Source organism: Heterodontus francisci, chromosome 41 (assembly GCF_036365525.1).
Source record: "Heterodontus francisci isolate sHetFra1 chromosome 41, sHetFra1.hap1, whole genome shotgun sequence".
NCBI lineage: Eukaryota > Metazoa > Chordata > Chondrichthyes > Heterodontiformes > Heterodontidae > Heterodontus > Heterodontus francisci.
In genome coordinates this window covers 8,564,410-8,587,550 of record NC_090411.1, presented here as the reverse complement: position 1 = coordinate 8,587,550, position 23,141 = coordinate 8,564,410, and the positions used below count along the sequence as shown (strand labels likewise).

The 23,141-nt window shown below is 55.0% G+C and overlaps 1 non-coding gene and 2 pseudogenes across 1 annotated transcript; all 3 read left to right on the top strand.

Moving 5' to 3' along the window:
- Positions 1-5,148: 5,148 nt before the first annotated feature.
- LOC137354314 (U2 spliceosomal RNA) lies at positions 5,149-5,329 on the top strand (annotated as a pseudogene).
- Positions 5,330-5,717: 388 nt separating this feature from the next.
- On the top strand, positions 5,718-5,908 carry LOC137353754 (U2 spliceosomal RNA). The gene has a single exon (XR_010969906.1). It is a non-coding gene; the product is annotated as a U2 spliceosomal RNA (small nuclear RNA).
- A 388-nt stretch (positions 5,909-6,296) lies between these two features.
- On the top strand, positions 6,297-6,405 carry LOC137354543 (U2 spliceosomal RNA; annotated as a pseudogene).
- Positions 6,406-23,141: the final 16,736 nt, after the last annotated feature.

The window sequence follows — 23,141 nt, the reverse complement described above, 5'->3', positions numbered from 1 at the left end:
TTTGAGTAAAATGGCTATAACCAATTTTCGAGCTTCGGGCCAGGGAGTGCGCAACACCGTTCGGGTGGTCGTGAAGGACAAGGAAGGAGATGCACCGGTCGATCGCACCTTCTTCATCAAGAAAATTCTCTTCGATTGCTGCGGATTTCAATCGACGGACGTCTTCTGCCTGCAGGATTTCCCCAGCAGTGGATACTTCGACGTGACGTTCCGGAACGTGGCGGGATGCATCAAGTTCCTGAAGGCGTTCAAGGAGAAAGGGGACCGGGCTCCACTGTCGATCCTCACAGCGGAGCCGCTCTTCACGCTTCCGTCACAACGGGACCGGGTGGTGACGATTCACCTCTACAACCCCCATGTTCCGGTGGTGGATGTACTCACCTTTCTCGCCAGGTACGTCGAGGTGGCCGGCAGCAGCACTGATGTCAAGGACCCCTTTGGGATCTGGACCAGCAAGCGGCAGGTCAAGGTGACCTTGAAGGTAGATCCCAGTGGAGCCATCATCCACCCTCCCTCCAGCTTCGCTATCGGGGGAAGTCGAGGCTTCTTGGTCTATGCTGGGCAGCCCAGAGTTTGTCGCACCTGTGGCAAATCTGATCACATGGCAGCCAACTGCAGCACGGTTGTTTGCAAGAACTGCAAGGAGGAAGGCCATCAGACCAAGGACTGTAAGCAGACTAAGTGTTGCAACTTGTGCGGTGCGGCAGGCCATCTCTACAAGACCTGCCCCAAACGTTGTCTCAGCTATGCTCAGGCGGCAAGGTCCAAGGAATGGCCGGGCGAAGGTTCGACGAAGGGGTCCGCTGTTCGAAAGGAGACCAGCAACCTTCTCCGCAGTGAGGAACTTCAACCTGAGAAGGAAGGGGAGGCGGCTGAAACCAACGACCCAGCACCTACCCAGCGCCCGGAAACCCCTCCTCCACAGACAGAATCAATGGAGGAGGAGGCAGCAGATGGACAAACAGGTCAGTGGCAAGTGGTCCAGAGGAAAACCACAAAGAAAAAACATCCCAAAGCCACCACCCAAACCAGTGGCAAGAGGAGGCTCTCTTCTGAATCAGACTGCAACAACTCCTCTTCACTGGACGGGGAAATGCTGGAACGACAGCCCCTTCAAAAGAGGCGGCAGAACTCCGAGATGGATGATCAAGCATCCCAGCCCCCGGGCACTGGAAGCTGTGATGGGCCCGGCGTGCCCCAACCCCAATTCCCCACACGTAACGACGTGGCCAACGCATCTCAGCTCCGGGACACCGGGAGCAAAGACACGTCTGGCGCACCTGAGCTCCGGGAGACCGGGAGCTGTGATGTTTTCGAGGAGGAACAGATGGAAGCAGCTGAGGACAACCCAATCCTCTCTGCCTACAAGACCCCCCCGATGTCACCCGAGCGGCACAAACCCTGCATGAAAAATCAGGAGGGGTTTCTGAGCCCAACCAACGTGAAACTGCTTGCGCATACGATGGGTATGCAGGAACATCCCGAAGGGGAAGGACTGGGACTAGCGAGGACAAATGGTATGGGAAGCAACAACTAATTTTTAGTAAAAAATGGGTGTAAGAATTGCTTCCATTAATGTGCGTAGCATTAAATCGACTACGCGATGTGTTTCAACCTTGGATTACCTTGCCAAGGTCAAAGCTGACCTACTGTTTCTGCAGGAGTGTGGAATACCACACCTCAGCACCGACAGGCAGTGGTCGCGATGGTGGTCCCACGGGCCATCGATCTGGTCGGGGGGTAATGACTGCCGTTCCTCCGGCCTGGGTATTCTGCTGCGGGGAGGTAACTTCACCATCTCCGAAGTTAAGGAGGTGGTGGGCGGCCGCCTCCTCGTAGCAGACGTGATGTACAACAACGCTCCGCTCCGGTTGATCAACGTGTACGCCCCGGTACAACGCAGCGAGCGGCTGACCGTCTTCCAGCAACTCCCACTGCTGCTGGCGACGTCCAGGCCGGTCATCCTAGGCGGTGACTTCAACTGCATCATCGATGCGGCTGGACGATCCGGCAGTGACGACAGCAAACTGGACGCTACGTCCAGATTCCTCATAGAAACAGTTAAGGATGCCAAACTGCACGACGTCTTCAGCAAACCTGCAGACGGAGCGCAGCGCAGATACACATGGTCAAGATCGGACGGGTCTGCCCGTTCCAGGATTGACTTCCTGTTTGTGTCCCGTGCTGTCACGGTCGGATCCACCGACGTCAAGCCGGTGTTCTTCTCCGACCACTGCCTCTTTCTGGCCGACTGTCACTTACAGGACGACCAGCGGGTTGGCAGAGGGACGTGGAAGCTCAATGCGACACTGCTGACCCCAGAGAACGTTGAGGAACTCAAAAGGGATTACAAAGGTTGGAGGACCGTGAAACCCCTCTTTGAGTCTCCAGTTCACTGGTGGGAAGCGATTAAGGAGAACATCAAGAGGTTCTTCATCCACAAAGGTGTTCAGAAGGCGAGAGAGAGACAGAGGGAACTGTCCCGACTCCAGAAAATTATGCAAAATCTACTCCGGTTGCAGTCAATGGGGGTCGAGGTCAAGGAGGACCTCCAAGAGGTGAAGAGCCAGCAGGCCTCGCTCTTTGCCAAGGAGGCCTCCAAGATCATCTTCCGGTCCAGAGTCCGCTCCATCGAGCAGGATGAGACGTGCTCGCGTTACTTCTTCCAAAAGGTACACAGAGCTCTGTTATCAGCAGCCTGAAGGAAGAAGATGGCTCGGAAACGTCTTCGCAGTCCGACATACAAAGGATCAGCAAATCCTTTTATGCCGGGCTGTATGACGCGAAGCCCACAGACAGCAGAGCCTCCCAGTCCTTCCTGTCATCTATCACAGAGGTCCTAGATGACAGCAGGAGGGAGAGACTGGACAAGCCGCTAACTCTGGACGAGCTGACAATGGCCGTCCAGTCTTTCGAGACGAGTAAAACTCCCGGGAGCGACGGCTTACCGGTCGAGTTGTACTCGGCCCTGTGGGACTGGGTCGGCCAGGACCTGCTGGAAGTATACGAGAGTATGCTCCTGGCCGGCAGCATGTCAGAATCCATGAGAAAAGGCATCATCACCCTCATTTACAAGCAGAAGGGGGAGAGGGCAGAAATCAGAAATTGGCGGCCCATCTCACTGCTTAATGTTGATTACAAGATTCTGTCCAAAGTCATAGCCAGTCGAGTCAAGTCTGCTCTGGAGTTGGTGATTCACCCCGATCAGACCTGTACTGTACCCGGCAGGAAGATCTCTGATAGTCTCGCGCTACTCAGGGATACGATCGCCTACGTACGGGTCAGGAGGGTGGACACCTGCCTCATCAGCCTGGACCAGGAGAAGGCTTTTGACAGGATATCGCACACCTACATGATGGACGTGCTTTCCAAAATGGGGTTTGGGGAGGGAATCTGCAATTGGATCCAACTGCTCTACACAAACATCAGTAGCGCAGTGTCAATCAACGGGTGGGAATCTGAAAGTTTCCCGATCAAATCTGGAGTCAGACAGGGCTGTCCTCTGTCCCCGGTCTTGTTTGTTTGCTGTATTGAACCCTTTGCTGAGTCTATTAGGAAGGATGCGAGCATAAGAGGGGTGACAATCCCAGGCAGCGGAGGCACTCAGGTCAAAACCTCCCTGTACATGGATGACGTCGCCGTCTTCTGCTCGGATCCGCTGTCCGTGCGCAGACTGATGAGCATCTGCGACCAGTTCGAACTGGCCTCGGGAGCCAAAGTTAACCACGGCAAGAGCGAGGCCATGTTCTTTGGGAACTGGGCTGACCGATCCTTTGTCCCCTTCACCGTCAGGTCAGATTACCTGAAGGTGCTGGGGATATGGTTCGGAAGGGCCGGGGCGTGCACCAAAACATGGGAGGAGCGAGTAGCCAAGGTACGACAAAAGTTGGGCATGTGGGGGCAGCGATCTCTCTCCATTGAGGGTAAGAACCTGGTCATCAGGTGCGAGGCGCTCACGTTGTTGCTCTACGTGGCGCAGGTCTGGCCCATACCCCACTCCTGCGCCGTGGCAGTCACCCGAGCCATTTTCCGTTTCGTCTGGGGATCTAAAATGGACCGGGTCCGGAGGGACCTCATCCTGATGACCACCTTCGTGTGCGGCTGCATCAAGCTATGTGTAGATCCCCAGTACGCAAACTCCAAGTGTCACTACGTGCTGAGGTTCTATCTGTCCCCGGTGTTGCGAAGGATGGGCCTGGTCACATTGCCGCGGAACGCTCCGTGCAGTTGGGCGGCGCCGTACCACCTATCCTTCGTGGAGCAGTTTCTGCGGAAAAACACCTTTGACCACCGGTCCATCAGGCAGTGGTCTGCACGGAATGTCCTCAAGGCCCTACGGGAAAAGGAAACGGTGGATCCTGTCGGATGGTTCCCCGAGCAGACCGTCAAAGTCATTTGGCGGAATGCCTCATCACCAGAACTTTCAAACAAGCACCAAGACGTAGCTTGGCTGGTGGTGAGAAGGGCCCTCCCCGTCAGATCCTTCATGCACACCCGAAGTCTCGCCCCCTCCGCACAGTGCCCCCGCGTTGGCTGTGGTGGGGAAGAGACAGTCGCCCACCTCCTCCTGGAATGTGCCTTTGCAAAGCAGGTGTGGAAAGAGATGCAGTGGTTTTTGTCAAGGTTCATCCCAAGCAGCTCTGTAACACAGGAGTCTGTGCTCTACGGGCTGTTCCCAGGGACGCACACCGAGACAAACATCAACTGCTGCTGGAGGACTATCAATTCGGTGAAAGACGCCCTTTGGTCTGCCCGAAACTTGCTGGTCTTCCAGCGCAAAGAGTTGTCCACCACCGAATGTTGCAGACTGGCACATTCCAAGGTCCAGGACTACGTGCTGAGGGACGCACTAAAGCTTGGGGCAGCCGCAGCAAAGGCTCAATGGGGAAAGACCACAGTGTAAGGTTCCCCCACCAAGCTGGACTGAGGGGCTGGAACCATGGGAAGCCCCTCGAACTGTATCGTTAATATTCTCAATTGCTGTAAATGTAAAACTGTAATTGACATGACAATTGTGAAACGGAAGGGTTGGGAAGAAACTCATGACAGTATTGAAGGAAACTGATCTCCCTTGCAATGTTTGTATTTTTTGGTGCTGTTTGGAAACTGTTTGGCAATGTAATTTTTACAGATTTTTATGAATAAAGTATATTTTGGAAATAAAAAAAAAAAAAAATCTGTTCTTATCAGTTTAATATCTGATACGTCCCCTATCTGGGGACCAAATATTAAATTGATTTTTGGGACAGGGAGATGGAGCAGGGGCTTGCCCCGTCCACTCCATGCATCCACCTGGTATTGCAGTGTTTCCAGGAGCGGTGCAGCTTCCCCCCTCCATGGGGGCGAGACCCCTGCTGAAAAATAGAATTCGCAATAGTGACGGCGCTGCTGCTCGGCTGACTTTGCTGCAGTTTTCCCTGGGTGCTACGCTGCCCCCTGTTGTATTGCCCCGCAGTTGCAGGCTGCCCTTTGCTGCCCAGCGCGCGCGGTTGTCTTTTTTCCTGCGCAATGCCTCGCGCAGAAGCGCGAGGAATGGCTGCGCGTGGCATGCACGCGTGCTTTCCTTTCTGCTTGCAAGGCCCGGCAACAAAAGGAGCTCTGGCTCAAAGACCGCCCGCCGTCGCCTCTTTCGCCCGAGGCTCGCCCACCCGGCGGCTACTTTGACGTAGAGGCCGCACGCCGGGCCTGACGCGCGCAGCAAACGCAGTTTTAGGGCCATCGCTTCTCGGCCTTTTGGCTAAGATCAAGTGTAGTATCTGTTCTTATCAGTTTAATATCTGATACGTCCCCTATCTGGGGACCAAATATTAAATTGATTTTTGGGACAGGGAGATGGAGCAGGGGCTTGCCCCGTCCACTCCATGCATCCACCTGGTATTGCAGTGTTTCCAGGAGCGGTGTAGCTTCCCCCCTCCATGGGGGCGAGACCCCTGCCGAAAAATAGAATTCGCAATAGTGACGGCGCTGCTGCTCGGCTGACTTTGCTGCAGTTTTCCGTGGGCGCTACGCTGTCCCCTGTTGGATTGCCCCGCAGTTGCAGGCCGCCCTTTGCTGCCCAGCGCGCGCGGTTGTCGTTATTCCTGCCCAATGCCTCGCGCAGAAGCGCAAGGAATGGCTGCGCGTGGCATGCACGCGTGCTTTCCTTTCTGCTTGCAAGGCCCGGCAACAAAAGGAGCTCTGGCTCAAAGACCGCCCGCCGTCGCCTCTTTCGCCCGAGGCGCGCCCACCCGGCGGCTACTTTGACGTAGAGGCCGCACGCCGGGCCTGACGCGCGCAGCAAACGCAGTTTTACGGCCATCGCTTCTCGGCCTTTTGGCTAAGATCAAGTGTAGTATCTGTTCTTATCAGTGCTTATTTGATTGAGAAGAGACCATGATCATTGCTTTTTGATCCTGGGGAAGCTTTGAGTAAAATGGCTATAACCAATTTTCGAGCTTCGGGCCAGGGAGTGCGCAACACCGTTCGGGTGGTCGTGAAGGACAAGGAAGGAGATGCACCGGTCGATCGCACCTTCTTCATCAAGAAAATTCTCTTCGATTGCTGCGGATTTCAAGCGACGGACGTCTTCTGCCTGCAGGATTTCCCCAGCAGTGGATACTTCGACGTGACGTTCCGGAACGTGGCGGGATGCATCAAGTTCCTGAAGGCGTTCAAGGAGAAAGGGGACCGGGCGCCACTGTCGATCCTCACAGCGGAGCCGCTCTTCACGCTTCCGTCACAACGGGACCGGGTGGTGACGATTCACCTCTACAACCCCCATGTTCCGGTGGTGGATGTACTCACCTTTCTCGCCAGGTACGTCGAGGTGGCCGGCAGCAGCACTGATGTCAAGGACCCCTTTGGGATCTGGACCAGCAAGCGGCAGGTCAAGGTGACCTTGAAGGTAGATCCCAGTGGAGCCATCATCCACCCTCCCTCCAGCTTCGCTATCGGGGGAAGTCGAGGCTTCTTGGTCTACGCTGGGCAGCCCAGAGTTTGTCGCACCTGTGGCAAATCTGGTCACATGGCAGCCAACTGCAGCACGGTTGTTTGCAAGAACTGCAAGGAGGAAGGCCATCAGACCAAGGACTGTAAGCAGACTAAGTGTTGCAACTTGTGCGGTGCGGCAGGCCATCTCTACAAGACCTGTCCCAAACGTTGTCAAAGCTATGCTCAGGCGGCAAGGTCCAAGGAATGGCCGGGCGAAGGTTCGACGAAGGCGTCCGCTGTTCGAAAGGAGACCAGCAACCTTCTCCGCAGTGAGGAACTTCAACCTGAGAAGGAAGGGGAGGCGGCTGAAACCAACGACCCAGCACCTACCCAGCGCCCGGAAACCCCTCCCCCACAGACAGAATCAATGGAGGAGGAGGCAGCAGATGGACAAACAGGTCAGTGGCAAGTGGTCCAGAGGAGAACCACAAAGAAAAAACATCCCAAAGCCACCACCCAAACCAGTGGCAAGAGGAGGCTCTCTTCTGAATCAGACTGCAACAACTCCTCTTCACTGGACGGGGAAATGCTGGAACGACAGCCCCTTCAAAAGAGGCGGCAGAACTCCGAGATGGATGATAAAGCATCCCAGCCCCCGGGCACTGGAAGCTGTGATGGGCCCAGCGTGCCCCAACCCCAATGCCCCACACGTAACGACGTGGCCAACGCATCTCAGCTCCAGGACACCGGGAGCAAAGACACGTCTGGCGCACCTGAGCTCCGGGAGACCGGGAGCTGTGATGTTTTCGAGGAGGAACAGATGGAAGCAGCTGAGGACAACCCAATCCTCTCTGCCTACAAGACCCCCCCGATGTCACCCGAGCGGCACAAACCCTGCAGGAAAAATCAGGAGGGGTTTCTGAGCCCAACCAACGTGAAACTGCTTGCGCATACGATGGGTATGCAGGAACATCCCGAAGGGGAAGGACTGGGACTAGCGAGGACAAATGGTATGGGAAGCAACAACTAATTTTTAGTTAAAAATGGGTGTAAGAATTGCTTCCATTAATGTGCGTAGCATTAAATCGACTACGCGATGTGTTTCAACCTTGGATTACCTTGCCAAGGTCAAAGCTGACCTACTGTTTCTGCAGGAGTGTGGAATACCACACCTCAGCACCTACAGGCAGTGGTCGCGATGGTGGTCCCACGGGCCATCGATCTGGTCGGGGGGTAATGACTGCCGTTCCTCCGGCCTGGGTATTCTGCTGCGGGGAGGTAACTTCACCATCTCCGAAGTTAAGGAGGTGGTGGGCGGCCGCCTCCTCGTAGCAGACGTGATGTACAACAACGCTCCGCTCCGGTTGATCAACGTGTACGCCCCGGTACAACGCAGCGAGCGGCTGACCGTCTTCCAGCAGCTCCCACTGCTGCTGGCGACGTCCAGGCCGGTCATCCTAGGCGGTGACTTCAACTGCATCATCGATGCGGCTGGACGATCCGGCAGTGACGACAGCAAACTGGACGCTACGTCCAGATTCCTAGTAGAAACAGTTAAGGATGCCAAACTGCACGACGTCTTCAGCAAACCTGCAGACGGAGCGCAGCGCAGATACACATGGTCAAGATCGGACGGGTCTGCCCGTTCCAGGATTGACTTCCTGTTTGTGTCCCGTGCTGTCACGGTCGGATCCACCGACGTCAAGCCGGTGTTCTTCTCCGACCACTGCCTCTTACTGGCCGACTGTCACTTACAGGACGACCAGCGGGTTGGCAGAGGGACGTGGAAGCTCAATGCGACACTGCTGACCCCAGAGAACGTTGAGGAACTCAAAAGGGATTACAAAGGTTGGAGGACCGTGAAACCCCTCTTTGAGTCTCCAGTTCACTGGTGGGAAGCGATTAAGGAGAACATCAAGAGGTTCTTCATCCACAAAGGTGTTCAGAAGGCGAGAGAGAGACAGAGGGAACTGTCCCGACTCCAGAAAATTATGCAAAATCTACTCCGGTTGCAGTCAATGGGGGTCGAGGTCAAGGAGGACCTCCAAGAGGTGAAGAGCCAGCAGGCCTCGCTCTTTGCCAAGGAGGCCTCCAAGATCATCTTCCGGTCCAGAGTCCGCTCCATCGAGCAGGATGAGACGTGCTCGCGTTACTTCTTCCAAAAGGTACACAGAGAGAGCTCTGTTATCAGCAGCCTGAAGGAAGAAGATGGCTCGGTAACGTCTTCGCAGTCCGACATACTAAGGATCAGCAAATCCTTTTATGCTGGGCTGTATGACGCGAAGCCCACAGACAGCAGAGCCTCCCAGTCCTTCCTGTCATCTATCACAGAGGTCTTAGATGACAGCAGGAGGGAGGGACTGGACAAGCCGCTAACTCTGGACGAGCTGACAAAGGCCGTCGAGTCTTTCGAGGCGAGTAAAACTCCCGGGAGCGACGGCTTACCGGTCGAGTTGTACTCGGCCCTGTGGGACTGGGTCGGCCCGGACCTGCTGGAAGTATACGAGAGTATGCTCCTGGCCGGTAGCATGTCAGAATCCATGAGAAAAGGCATCATCACCCTCATTTACAAGCAGAAGGGGGAGAGGGTAGAAATCAGAAATTGGCGGCCCATCTCACTGCTTAATGTTGATTACAAGATTCTGTCCAAAGTCATAGCCAGTCGAGTCAAGTCTGCTCTGGAGTTGGTGATTCACCCCGATCAGACCTGTACTGTACCCGGCAGGAAGATCTCTGATAGCCTCGCGCTACTCAGGGATACGATCGCCTACGTACGGGACAGGAGGGTGGACACCTGCCTCATCAGCCTGGACCAGGAGAAGGCTTTTGACAGGATATCGCACACCTACATGATGGACGTGCTTTCCAAAATGGGGTTTGGGGAGGGAATCTGCAATTGGATCCAACTGCTCTACACAAACATCAGTAGCGCAGTGTCAATCAACGGGTGGGAATCTGAAAGTTTCCCGATCAAATCTGGAGTCAGACAGGGCTGTCCTCTGTCCCCGGTCTTGTTTGTTTGCTGTATTGAACCCTTTGCTGAGTCTATTAGGAAGGATGCGAGCATAAGAGGGGTGACAATCCCAGGCAGCGGAGGCACTCAGGTCAAAACCTCCCTGTACATGGATGACGTCGCCGTCTTCTGCTCGGATCCGCTGTCCGTGCGCAGACTGATGAGCATCTGCGACCAGTTCGAACTGGCCTCGGGAGCCAAAGTTAACCACGGCAAGAGCGAGGCCATGTTCTTTGGGAACTGGGCTGACCGATCCTTTGTCCCCTTCACCGTCAGGTCAGATTACCTGAAGGTGCTGGGGATATGGTTCGGAAGGGCCGGGGCGTGCACCAAAACATGGGAGGAGCGAGTAGCCAAGGTACGACAAAAGTTGGGCATGTGGGGGCAGCGATCTCTCTCCATTGTGGGTAAGAACCTGGTCATCAGGTGCGAGGCGCTCACGTTGTTGCTCTACGTGGCGCAGGTCTGGCCCATACCCCACTCCTGTGCCGTGGCAGTCACCCGAGCCATTTTCCGCTTCGTCTGGGGATCTAAAATGGACCGGGTCCGGAGGGACACGATGTTCAAATCTCTGGACATGGGCGGGAAAAATGTACCCAACGTGGCCCTCATCCTGATGACCACCTTCGTGTGCGGCTGCATCAAGCTATGTGTAGATCCCCAGTACGCAAACTCCAAGTGTCACTACGTGCTGAGGTTCTATCTGTCCCCGGTGTTGCGAAGGATGGGCCTGGTCACATGGCCGCGGAACGCTCCGTGCAGTTGGGACGTGCCGTACCACCTATCCTTCGTGGAGCAGTTTCTGCGGAAAAACACCTTTGACCACCGGTCCATCAGGCAGTGGTCTGCACGGAATGTCCTCAAGGCCCTACGGGAAAAGGAAACGGTGGATCCTGTCGGATGGTTCCCCGAGCAGACCGTCAAAGTCATTTGGCGGAATGCCTCATCACCAGAACTTTCAAACAAGCACCAAGACGTAGCTTGGCTGGTGGTGAGAAGGGCCCTCCCCGTCAGATCCTTCATGCACACCCGAAGTCTCGCCCCCTCCGCACAGTGCCCCCGCGTTGGCTGTGGTGGGGAAGAGACGGTCGCCCACCTCCTCCTGGAATGTGCCTTTGCAAAGCAGGTGTGGAAAGAGATGCAGTGGTTTTTGTCAAGGTTCATCCCAAGCAGCTCTGTAACACAGGAGTCTGTGCTCTACGGGCTGTTCCCAGGGACGCACACCGAGACAAACATCAACTGCTGCTGGAGGACTATCAATTCGGTGAAAGACGCCCTTTGGTCTGCCCGAAACTTGCTGGTCTTCCAGCGCAAAGAGTTGTCCACCACCGAATGTTGCAGACTGGCACATTCCAAGGTCCAGGACTACGTGCTGAGGGACGCACTAAAGCTTGGGGCAGCCGCAGCAAAGGCTCAATGGGGAAAGACCACAGTGTAAGGTTCCCCCACCAAGCTGGACTGAGGGGCTGGATCCATGGGAAACCCCTCGAACTGTATCGTTAATATTCTGAATTGCTGTAAATGTAAAACTGTAATTGACATGACAATTGAGAAACGGAAGGGTTGGGAAGAAACTCATGACAGTATTGAAGGAAACTGATCTCCCTTGCAATGTTTGTATTTTTTGGTGCTGTTTGGAAACTGTTTGGCAATGTAATTTTTACAGATTTTTATGAATAAAGTATATTTTGGAAATAAAAAAAAAAAGTATCTGTTCTTATCAGTGCTTATTTGATTGAGAAGAGACCATGATCATTGCCTTTTGATCCTGGGGAAGCTTTGAGTAAAATGGCTATAACCAATTTTCGAGCTTCGGGCCAGGGAGTGCGCAACACCGTTCGGGTGGTCGTGAAGGACAAGGAAGGAGATGCACCGGTCGATCGCACCTTCTTCATCAAGAAAATTCTCTTCGATTGCTGCGGATTTCAAGCGACGGATGTCTTCTGCCTGCAGGATTTCCCCAGCAGTGGATACTTCGACGTGACGTTCCGGAACGTGGCGGGATGCATCAAGTTCCTGAAGGCGTTCAAGGAGAAAGGGGACCGGGCTCCACTGTCGATCCTCACAGCGGAGCCGCTCTTCACGCTTCCGTCACAACGGGACCGGGTGGTGACGATTCACCTCTACAACCCCCATGTTCCGGTGGTGGATGTACTCACCTTTCTCGCCAGGTACGTCGAGGTGGCCGGCAGCAGCACTGATGTCAAGGACCCCTTTGGGATCTGGACCAGCAAGCGGCAGGTCAAGGTGACCTTGAAGGTAGATCCCAGTGGAGCCATCATCCACCCTCCCTCCAGCTTCGCTATCGGGGGAAGTCGAGGCTTCTTGGTCTACGCTGGGCAGCCCAGAGTTTGTCGCACCTGTGGCAAATCTGGTCACATGGCAGCCAACTGCAGCACGGTTGTTTGCAAGAACTGCAAGGAGGAAGGCCATCAGACCAAGGACTGTAAGCAGACTAAGTGTTGCAACTTGTGCGGTGCGGCAGGCCATCTCTACAAGACCTGCCCCAAACGTTGTCTCAGCTATGCTCAGGCGGCAAGGTCCAAGGAATGGCAGGGCGAAGGTTCGACGAAGGCGTCCGCTGTTCGAAAGGAGACCAGCAACCTTCCCCGCAGTGAGGAACTTCAACCTGAGAAGGAAGGGGAGGCGGCTGAAACCAACGACCCAGCACCTACCCAGCGCCCGGAAACCCCTCCTCCACAGACAGAATCAATGGAGGAGGAGGCAGCAGATGGACAAACAGGTCAGTGGCAAGTGGTCCAGAGGAAAACCACAAAGAAAAAACATCCCAAAGCCACCACCCAAACCAGTGGCAAGAGGAGGCTTTCTTCTGAATCAGACTGCAACAACTCCTCTTCACTGGACGGGGAAATGCTGGAACGACAGCCCCTTCAAAAGAGGCGGCAGAACTCCGAGATGGATGATCAAGCATCCCAGCCCCCGGGCACTGGAAGCTGTGATGGGCCCGGCGTGCCCCAACCCCAATTCCCCACACGTAACGACGTGGCCAACGCATCTCAGCTCCGGGACACCGGGAGCAAAGACACGTCTGGCGCACCTGAGCTCCGGGAGACCGGGAGCTGTGATGTTTTCGAGGAGGAACAGATGGAAGCAGCTGAGGACAACCCAATCCTCTCTGCCTACAAGACCCCCCCGATGTCACCCGAGCGGCACAAACCCTGCAGGAAAAATCAGGAGGGGTTTCTGAGCCCAACCAACGTGAAACTGCTTGCGCATACGATGGGTATGCAGGAACATCCCGAAGGGGAAGGACTGGGACTAGCGAGGACAAATGGTATGGGAAGCAACAACTAATTTTTAGTTAAAAATGGGTGTAAGAATTGCTTCCATTAATGTGCGTAGCATTAAATCGACTACGCGATGTGTTTCAACCTTGGATTACCTTGCCAAGGTCAAAGCTGACCTACTGTTTCTGCAGGAGTGTGGAATACCACACCTCAGCACCTACAGGCAGTGGTCGCGATGGTGGTCCCACGGGCCATCGATCTGGTCGGGGGGTAATGACTGCCGTTCCTCCGGCCTGGGTATTCTGCTGCGGGGAGGTAACTTCACCATCTCCGAAGTTAAGGAGGTGGTGGGCGGCCGCCTCCTCGTAGCAGACGTGATGTACAACAACGCTCCGCTCCGGTTGATCAACGTGTACGCCCCGGTACAACGCAGCGAGCGGCTGACCGTCTTCCAGCAGCTCCCACTGCTGCTGGCGACGTCCAGGCCGGTCATCCTAGGCGGTGACTTCAACTGCATCATCGATGCGGCTGGACGATCCGGCAGTGACGACAGAAAACTGGACGCTACGTCCAGATTCCTCATAGAAACAGTTAAGGATGCCAAACTGCACGACGTCTTCAGCAAACCTGCAGACGGAGCGCAGCGCAGATACACATGGTCAAGATCGGACGGGTCTGCCCGTTCCAGGATTGACTTCCTGTTTGTTTCCCGTGCTGTCACGGTCGGATCCACCGACGTCAAGCCGGTGTTCTTCTCCGACCACTGCCTCTTACTGGCCGACTGTCACTTACAGGACGACCAGCGGGTTGGCAGAGGGACGTGGAAGCTCAATGCGACACTGCTGACCCCAGAGAACGTTGAGGAACTCAAAAGGGATTACAATGGTTGGAGGACCGTGAAACCCCTCTTTGAGTCTCCAGTTCACTGGTGGGAAGCGATTAAGGAGAACATCAAGAGGTTCTTCATCCACAAAGGTGTTCAGAAGGCGAGAGAGAGACAGAGGGAACTGTCCCGACTCCAGAAAATTATGCAAAATCTACTCCGGTTGCAGTCAATGGGGGTCGAGGTCAAGGAGGACCTCCAAGAGGTGAAGAGCCAGCAGGCCTCGCTCTTTGCCAAGGAGGCCTCCAAGATCATCTTCCGGTCCAGAGTCCGCTCCATCGAGCAGGATGAGACGTGCTCGCGTTACTTCTTCCAAAAGGTACACAGAGAGAGCTCTGTTATCAGCAGCCTGAAGGAAGAAGATGGCTCGGTAACGTCTTCGCAGTCCGACATACTAAGGATCAGCAAATCCTTTTATGCTGGGCTGTATGACGCGAAGCCCACAGACAGCAGAGCCTCCCAGTCCTTCCTGTCATCTATCACAGAGGTCTTAGATGACAGCAGGAGGGAGGGACTGGACAAGCCGCTAACTCTGGACGAGCTGACAAAGGCCGTCGAGTCTTTCGAGGCGAGTAAAACTCCCGGGAGCGACGGCTTACCGGTCGAGTTGTACTCGGCCCTGTGGGACTGGGTCGGCCCGGACCTGCTGGAAGTATACGAGAGTATGCTCCTGGCCGGTAGCATGTCAGAATCCATGAGAAAAGGCATCATCACCCTCATTTACAAGCAGAAGGGGGAGAGGGTAGAAATCAGAAATTGGCGGCCCATCTCACTGCTTAATGTTGATTACAAGATTCTGTCCAAAGTCATAGCCAGTCGAGTCAAGTCTGCTCTGGAGCTGGTGATTCACCCCGATCAGACCTGTACTGTACCCGGCAGGAAGATCTCTGATAGCCTCGCGCTACTCAGGGATACGATCGCCTACGTACGGGACAGGAGGGTGGACACCTGCCTCATCAGCCTGGACCAGGAGAAGGCTTTTGACAGGATATCGCACACCTACATGATGGACGTGCTTTCCAAAATGGGGTTTGGGGAGGGAATCTGCAATTGGATCCAACTGCTCTACACAAACATCAGTAGCGCAGTGTCAATCAACGGGTGGGAATCTGAAAGTTTCCCGATCAAATCTGGAGTCAGACAGGGCTGTCCTCTGTCCCCGGTCTTGTTTGTTTGCTGTATTGAACCCTTTGCTGAGTCTATTAGGAAGGATGCGAGCATAAGAGGGGTGACAATCCCAGGCAGCGGAGGCACTCAGGTCAAAACCTCCCTGTACATGGATGACGTCGCCGTCTTCTGCTCGGATCCGCTGTCCGTGCGCAGACTGATGAGCATCTGCGACCAGTTCGAACTGGCCTCGGGAGCCAAAGTTAACCACGGCAAGAGCGAGGCCATGTTCTTTGGGAACTGGGCTGACCGATCCTTTGTCCCCTTCACCGTCAGGTCAGATTACCTGAAGGTGCTGGGGATATGGTTCGGAAGGGCCGGGGCGTGCACCAAAACATGGGAGGAGCGAGTAGCCAAGGTACGACAAAAGTTGGGCATGTGGGGGCAGCGGTCTCTCTCCATTGTGGGTAAGAACCTGGTCATCAGGTGCGAGGCGCTCACGTTGTTGCTCTACGTGGCGCAGGTCTGGCCCATACCCCACTCCTGCGCCGTGGCAGTCACCCGAGCCATTTTCCGCTTCGTCTGGGGATCTAAAATGGACCGGGTCCGGAGGGACACGATGTTCAAATCTCTGGACAAGGGCGGGAAAAATGTACCCAACGTGGCCCTCATCCTGATGACCACCTTCGTGTGCGGCTGCATCAAGCTATGTGTCGATCCCCAGTACGCAAACTCCAAGTGTCACTACGTGCTGAGGTTCTATCTGTCCCCGGTGTTGCGAAGGATGGGCCTGGTCACATTGCCGCGGAACGCTCCGTGCAGTTGGGCGGCGCCGTACCACCTATCCTTCGTGGAGCAGTTTCTGCGGAAAAACACCTTTGACCACCGGTCCATCAGGCAGTGGTCTGCACGGAATGTCCTCAAGGCCCTACGGGAAAAGGAAACGGTGGATCCTGTCGGATGGTTCCCCGAGCAGACCGTCAAAGTCATTTGGCGGAATGCCTCATCACCAGAACTTTCAAACAAGCACCAAGACGTAGCTTGGCTGGTGGTGAGAAGGGCCCTCCCCGTCAGATCCTTCATGCACACCCGAAGTCTCGCCCCCTCCGCACAGTGCCCCCGCGTTGGCTGTGGTGGGGAAGAGACGGTCGCCCACCTCCTCCTGGAATGTGCCTTTGCAAAGCAGGTGTGGAAAGAGATGCAGTGGTTTTTGTCAAGGTTCATCCCAAGCAGCTCTGTAACACAGGAGTCTGTGCTCTACGGGCTGTTCCCAGGGACGCACACCGAGACAAAATATCTGTTCTTATCAGTGCTTATTTGATTGAGAAGAGACCATGATCATTGCTTTTTGATCCTGGGGAAGCTTTGAGTAAAATAGCTATAACCAATTTTCGAGCTTCGGGCCAGGGAGTGCGCAACACCGTTCGGGTGGTCGTGAAGAACAAGGAAGGAGATGCACCGGTCGATCGCACCTTCTTCATCAAGAAAATTCTCTTCGATTGCTGCGGATTTCAAGCGACGGACGTCTTCTGCCTGCAGGATTTCCCCAGCAGTGGATACTTCGACGTGACGTTCCGGAACGTGGCGGGATGCATCAAGTTCCTGAAGGCGTTCAAGGAGAAAGGGGACCGGGCGCCACTGTCGATCCTCACAGCGGAGCCGCTCTTCACGCTTCCGTCACAACGGGACCGGGTGGTGACGATTCACCTCTACAACCCCCATGTTCCGGTGGTGGATGTACTCACCTTTCTCGCCAGGTACGTCGAGGTGGCCGGCAGCAGCACTGATGTCAAGGACCCCTTTGGGATCTGGACCAGCAAGCGGCAGGTCAAGGTGACCTTGAAGGTAGATCCCAGTGGAGCCATCATCCACCCTCCCTCCAGCTTCGCTATCGGGGGAAGTCGAGGCTTCTTGGTCTACGCTGGGCAGCCCAGAGTTTGCCGCACCTGTGGCAAATCTGGTCACATGGCAGCCAACTGCAGCACGGTTGTTTGCAAGAACTGCAAGGAGGAAGGCCATCAGACCAAGGACTGTAAGCAGACTAAGTGTTGCAACTTGTGCGGTGCGGCAGGCCATCTCTACAAGACCTGTCCCAAACGTTGTCAAAGCTATGCTCAGGCGGCAAGGTCCAAGGAATGGCCGGGCGAAGGTTCGACGAAGGCGTCCGCTGTTCGAAAGGAGACCAGCAACCTTCTCCGCAGTGAGGAACTTCAACCTGAGAAGGAAGGGGAGGCGGCTGAAACCAACGACCCAGCACCTACCCAGCGCCCGGAAACCCCTCCCCCAGAGACAGAATCAATGGAGGAGGAGGCAGCAGATGGACAAACAGGTCAGTGGCAAGTGGTCCAGAGGAGAACCACAAAGAAAAAACATCCCAAAGCCACCACCCAAACCAGTGGCAAGAGGAGGCTCTCTTCTGAATCAGACTGCAACAACTCCTCTTCACTGGACGGGGAAATGCTGGAACGACAGCCCCTTCAAAAGAGGCGGCAGAACTCCGAGATGGATGATAAAGCATCCCAGCCCCCGGGCACTGGAAGCTGTGATGGGCCCAGCGTGCCCCAACCCCAATGCCCCACACGTAACGACGTGGCCAACGCATCTCAGCTCCAGGACACCGGGAGCAAAGACACGTCTGGCGCACCTGAGCTCCGGGAGACCGGGAGCTGTGATGTTTTCGAGGAGGAACAGATGGAAGCAGCTGAGGACAACCCAATGCTCTCTGCCTACAAGACCCCCCCGATGTCACCCGAGCGGCACAAACCCTGCATGAAAAATCAGGAGGGGTTTCTGAGCCCAACCAACGTGAAACTGCTTGCGCATACGATGGGTATGCAGGAACATCCCGAAGGGGAAGGACTGGGACTAGCGAGGACAAATGGTATGGGAAGCAACAACTAATTTTTAGTTAAAAATGGGTGTAAGAATTGCTTCCATTAATGTGCGTAGCATTAAATCTACTACGCGATGTGTTTCAACCTTGGATTACCTTGCCAAGGTCAAAGCTGACCTACTGTTTCTGCAGGAGTGTGGAATACCACACCTCAGCACCTACAGGCAGTGGTCGCGATGGTGGTCCCACGGGCCATCGATCTGGTCGGGGGGTAATGACTGCCGTTCCTCCGGCCTGGGTATTCTGCTGCGGGGAGGTAACTTCACCATCTCCGAAGTTAAGGAGGTGGTGGGCGGCCGCCTCCTCGTAGCAGACGTGATGTACAACAACGCTCCGCTCCGGTTGATCAACGTGTACGCCCCGGTACAACGCAGCGAGCGGCTGACCGTCTTCCAGCAGCTCCCACTGCTGCTGGCGACGTCCAGGCCAGTCATCCTAGGCGGTGACTTCAACTGCATCATCGATGCAGCTGGACGATCCGGCAGTGACGACAGCAAACTGGACGCTACGTCCAGATGCCTAGTAGAAACAGTTAAGGATGCCAAACTGCACGACGTCTTCAGCAAACCTGCAGACGGAGCGCAGCGCAGATACACATGGTCAAGATCGGACGGGTCTGCCCGTTCCAGGATTGACTTCCTGTTTGTGTCCCGTGCTGTCACGGTCGGATCCACCGACGTCAAGCCGGTGTTCTTCTCCGACCACTGCCTCTTACTGGCCGACTGTCACTTACAGGACGACCAGCGGGTTGGCAGAGGGACGTGGAAGCTCAATGCGACACTGCTGACCCCAGAGAACGTTGAGGAACTCAAAAGGGATTACAATGGTTGGAGGACCGTGAAACCCCTCTTTGAGTCTCCAGTTCACTGGTGGGAAGCGATTAAGGAGAACATCAAGAGGTTCTTCATCCACAAAGGTGTTCAGAAGGCGAGAGAGAGACAGAGGGAACTGTCCCGACTCCAGAAAATTATGCAAAATCTACTCCGGTTGCAGTCAATGGGGGTCGAGGTCAAGGAGGACCTCCAAGAGGTGAAGAGCCAGCAGGCCTCGCTCTTTGCCAAGGAGGCCTCCAAGATCATCTTCCGGTCCAGAGTCCGCTCCATCGAGCAGGATGAGACGTGCTCGCGTTACTTCTTCCAAAAGGTACACAGAGAGAGCTCTGTTATCAGCAGCCTGAAGGAAGAAGATGGCTCGGTAACGTCTTCGCAGTCCGACATACTAAGGATCAGCAAATCCTTTTATGCTGGGCTGTATGACGCGAAGCCCACAGACAGCAGAGCCTCCCAGTCCTTCCTGTCATCTATCACAGAGGTCTTAGATGACAGCAGGAGGGAGGGACTGGACAAGCCGCTAACTCTGGACGAGCTGACAAAGGCCGTCGAGTCTTTCGAGGCGAGTAAAACTCCCGGGAGCGACGGCTTACCGGTCGAGTTGTACTCGGCCCTGTGGGACTGGGTCGGCCCGGACCTGCTGGAAGTATACGAGAGTATGCTCCTGGCCGGTAGCATGTCAGAATCCATGAGAAAAGGCATCATCACCCTCATTTACAAGCAGAAGGGGGAGAGGGTAGAAATCAGAAATTGGCGGCCCATCTCACTGCTTAATGTTGATTACAAGATTCTGTCCAAAGTCATAGCCAGTCGAGTCAAGTCTGCTCTGGAGCTGGTGATTCACCCCGATCAGACCTGTACTGTACCCGGCAGGAAGATCTCTGATAGCCTCGCGCTACTCAGGGATACGATCGCCTACGTACGGGACAGGAGGGTGGACACCTGCCTCATCAGCCTGGACCAGGAGAAGGCTTTTGACAGGATATCGCACACCTACATGATGGACGTGCTTTCCAAAATGGGGTTTGGGGAGGGAATCTGCAATTGGATCCAACTGCTCTACACAAACATCAGTAGCGCAGTGTCAATCAACGGGTGGGAATCTGAAAGTTTCCCGATCAAATCTGGAGTCAGACAGGGCTGTTCTCTTTCCCCGGTCTTGTTTGTTTGCTGTATTGAACCCTTTGCTGAGTCTATTAGGAAGGATGCGAGCATAAGAGGGGTGACAATCCCAGGCAGCGGAGGCACTCAGGTCAAAACCTCCCTGTACATGGATGACGTCGCCGTCTTCTGCTCGGATCCGCTGTCCGTGCGCAGACTGATGAGCATCTGCGACCAGTTCGAACTGGTCTCGGGAGCCAAAGTTAACCACGGCAAGAGCGAGGCCATGTTCTTTGGGAACTGGGCTGACCGATCCTTTGTCCCCTTCACCGTCAGGTCAGATTACCTGAAGGTGCTGGGGATATGGTTCGGAAGGGCCGGGGCGTGCACCAAAACATGGGAGGAGCGAGTAGCCAAGGTACGACAAAAGTTGGGCATGTGGGGGCAGCGGTCTCTCTCCATTGTGGGTAAGAACCTGGTCATCAGGTGCGAGGCGCTCACGTTGTTGCTCTACGTGGCGCAGGTCTGGCCCATACCCCACTCCTGCGCCGTGGCAGTCACCCGAGCCATTTTCCGCTTCGTCTGGGGATCTAAAATGGACCGGGTCCGGAGGGACACGATGTTCAAATCTCTGGACAAGGGCGGGAAAAATGTACCCAACGTGGCCCTCATCCTGATGACCACCTTCGTGTGCGGCTGCATCAAGCTATGTGTCGATCCCCAGTACGCAAAATCCAAGTGTCACTACGTGCTGAGGTTCTATCTGTCCCCGGTGTTGCGAAGGATGGGCCTGGTCACATTGCCGCGGAACGCTCCGTGCAGTTGGGCGGCGCCGTACCACCTATCCTTCGTGGAGCAGTTTCTGCGGAAAAACACCTTTGACCACCGGTCCATCAGGCAGTGGTCTGCACGGAATGTCCTCAAGGCCCTACGGGAAAAGGAAACGGTGGATCCTGTCGGATGGTTCCCCGAGCAGACCGTCAAAGTCATTTGGCGGAATGCCTCATCACCAGAACTTTCAAACAAGCACCAAGACGTAGCTTGGCTGGTGGTGAGAAGGGCCCTCCCCGTCAGATCCTTCATGCACACCCGAAGTCTCGCCCCCTCCGCACAGTGCCCCCGCGTTGGCTGTGGTGGGGAAGAGACGGTCGCCCACCTCCTCCTGGAATGTGCCTTTGCAAAGCAGGTGTGGAAAGAGATGCAGTGGTTTTTGTCAAGGTTCATCCCAAGCAGCTCTGTAACACAGGAGTCTGTGCTCTACGGGCTGTTCCCAGGGACGCACACCGAGACAAACATCAACTGCTGCTGGAGGGCTATCAATTCGGTGAAAGACGCCCTTTGGTCTGCCCGAAACTTGCTGGTCTTCCAGCGCAAAGAGTTGTCCACCACCGAATGTTGCAGACTGGCACATTCCAAGGTCCAGGACTACGTGCTGAGGGACGCACTAAAGCTTGGGGCAGCCGCAGCAAAGGCTCAATGGGGAAAGACCACAGTGTAAGGTTCCCCCACCAAGCTGGACTGAGGGGCTGGATCAATGGGAAACCCCTCGAACTGTATCGTTAATATTCTCAATTGCTGTAAATGTAAAACTGTAATTGACATGACAATTGTGAAACGGAAGGGTTGGGAAGAAACTCATGACATTATTGGAAGAAACTGATCTCTTTTGCAATGTTTGTATTTTTTCGTGCTGTTTGGAAACTGTTTGGCAATGTAATTTTTACAGATTTTTATGAATAAAGTATATTTTGGAAATAAAAAAAAAGTATCTGTTCTTATCAGTGCTTAATTGATTGAGAAGAGACCATGATCATTGCCTTTTGATCCTGGGGAAGCTTTGAGTAAAATGGCTATAACCAATTTTCGAGCTTCGGGCCAGGGAGTGCGCAACACCGTTCGGGTGGTCGTGAAGGACAAGGAAGGAGATGCACCGGTCGATCGCACCTTCTTCATCAAGAAAATTCTCTTTGATTGCTGCGGATTTCAATCGACGGACGTCTTCTGCCTGCAGGATTTCCCCAGCAGTGGATACTTCGACGTGACGTTCCGGAACGTGGCGGGATGCATCAAGTTCCTGAAGGCGTTCAAGGAGAAAGGGGACCGGGCTCCACTGTCGATCCTCACAGCGGAGCCGCTCTTCACGCTTCCGTCACAACGGGACCGGGTGGTGACGATTCACCTCTACAACCCCCATGTTCCGGTGGTGGATGTACTCACCTTTCTCGCCAGGTACGTCGAGGTGGCCGGCAGCAGCACTGATGTCAAGGACCCCTTTGGGATCTGGACCAGCAAGCGGCAGGTCAAGGTGACCTTGAAGGTAGATCCCAGTGGAGCCATCATCCACCCTCCCTCCAGCTTCGCTATCGGGGGAAGTCGAGGCTTCTTGGTCTATGCTGGGCAGCCCAGAGTTTGTCGCACCTGTGGCAAATCTGATCACATGGCAGCCAACTGCAGCACGGTTGTTTGCAAGAACTGCAAGGAGGAAGGCCATCAGACCAAGGACTGTAAGCAGACTAAGTGTTGCAACTTGTGCGGTGCGGCAGGCCATCTCTACAAGACCTGCCCCAAACGTTGTCTCAGCTATGCTCAGGCGGCAAGGTCCAAGGAATGGCCGGGCGAAGGTTCGACGAAGGCGTCCGCTGTTCGAAAGGAGACCAGCAACCTTCTCCGCAGTGAGGAACTTCAACCTGAGAAGGAAGGGGAGGCGGCTGAAACCAACGACCCAGCACCTACCCAGCGCCCGGAAACCCCTCCTCCACAGACAGAATCAATGGAGGAGGAGGCAGCAGATGGACAAACAGGTCAGTGGCAAGTGGTCCAGAGGAAAACCACAAAGAAAAAACATCCCAAAGCCACCACCCAAACCAGTGGCAAGAGGAGGCTCTCTTCTGAATCAGACTGCAACAACTCCTCTTCACTGGACGGGGAAATGCTGGAACGACAGCCCCTTCAAAAGAGGCGGCAGAACTCCGAGATGGATGATCAAGCATCCCAGCCCCCGGGCACTGGAAGCTGTGATGGGCCCGGCGTGCCCCAACCCCAATTCCCCACACGTAACGACGTGGCCAACGCATCTCAGCTCCGGGACACCGGGAGCAAAGACACGTCTGGCGCACCTGAGCTCCGGGAGACCGGGAGCTGTGATGTTTTCGAGGAG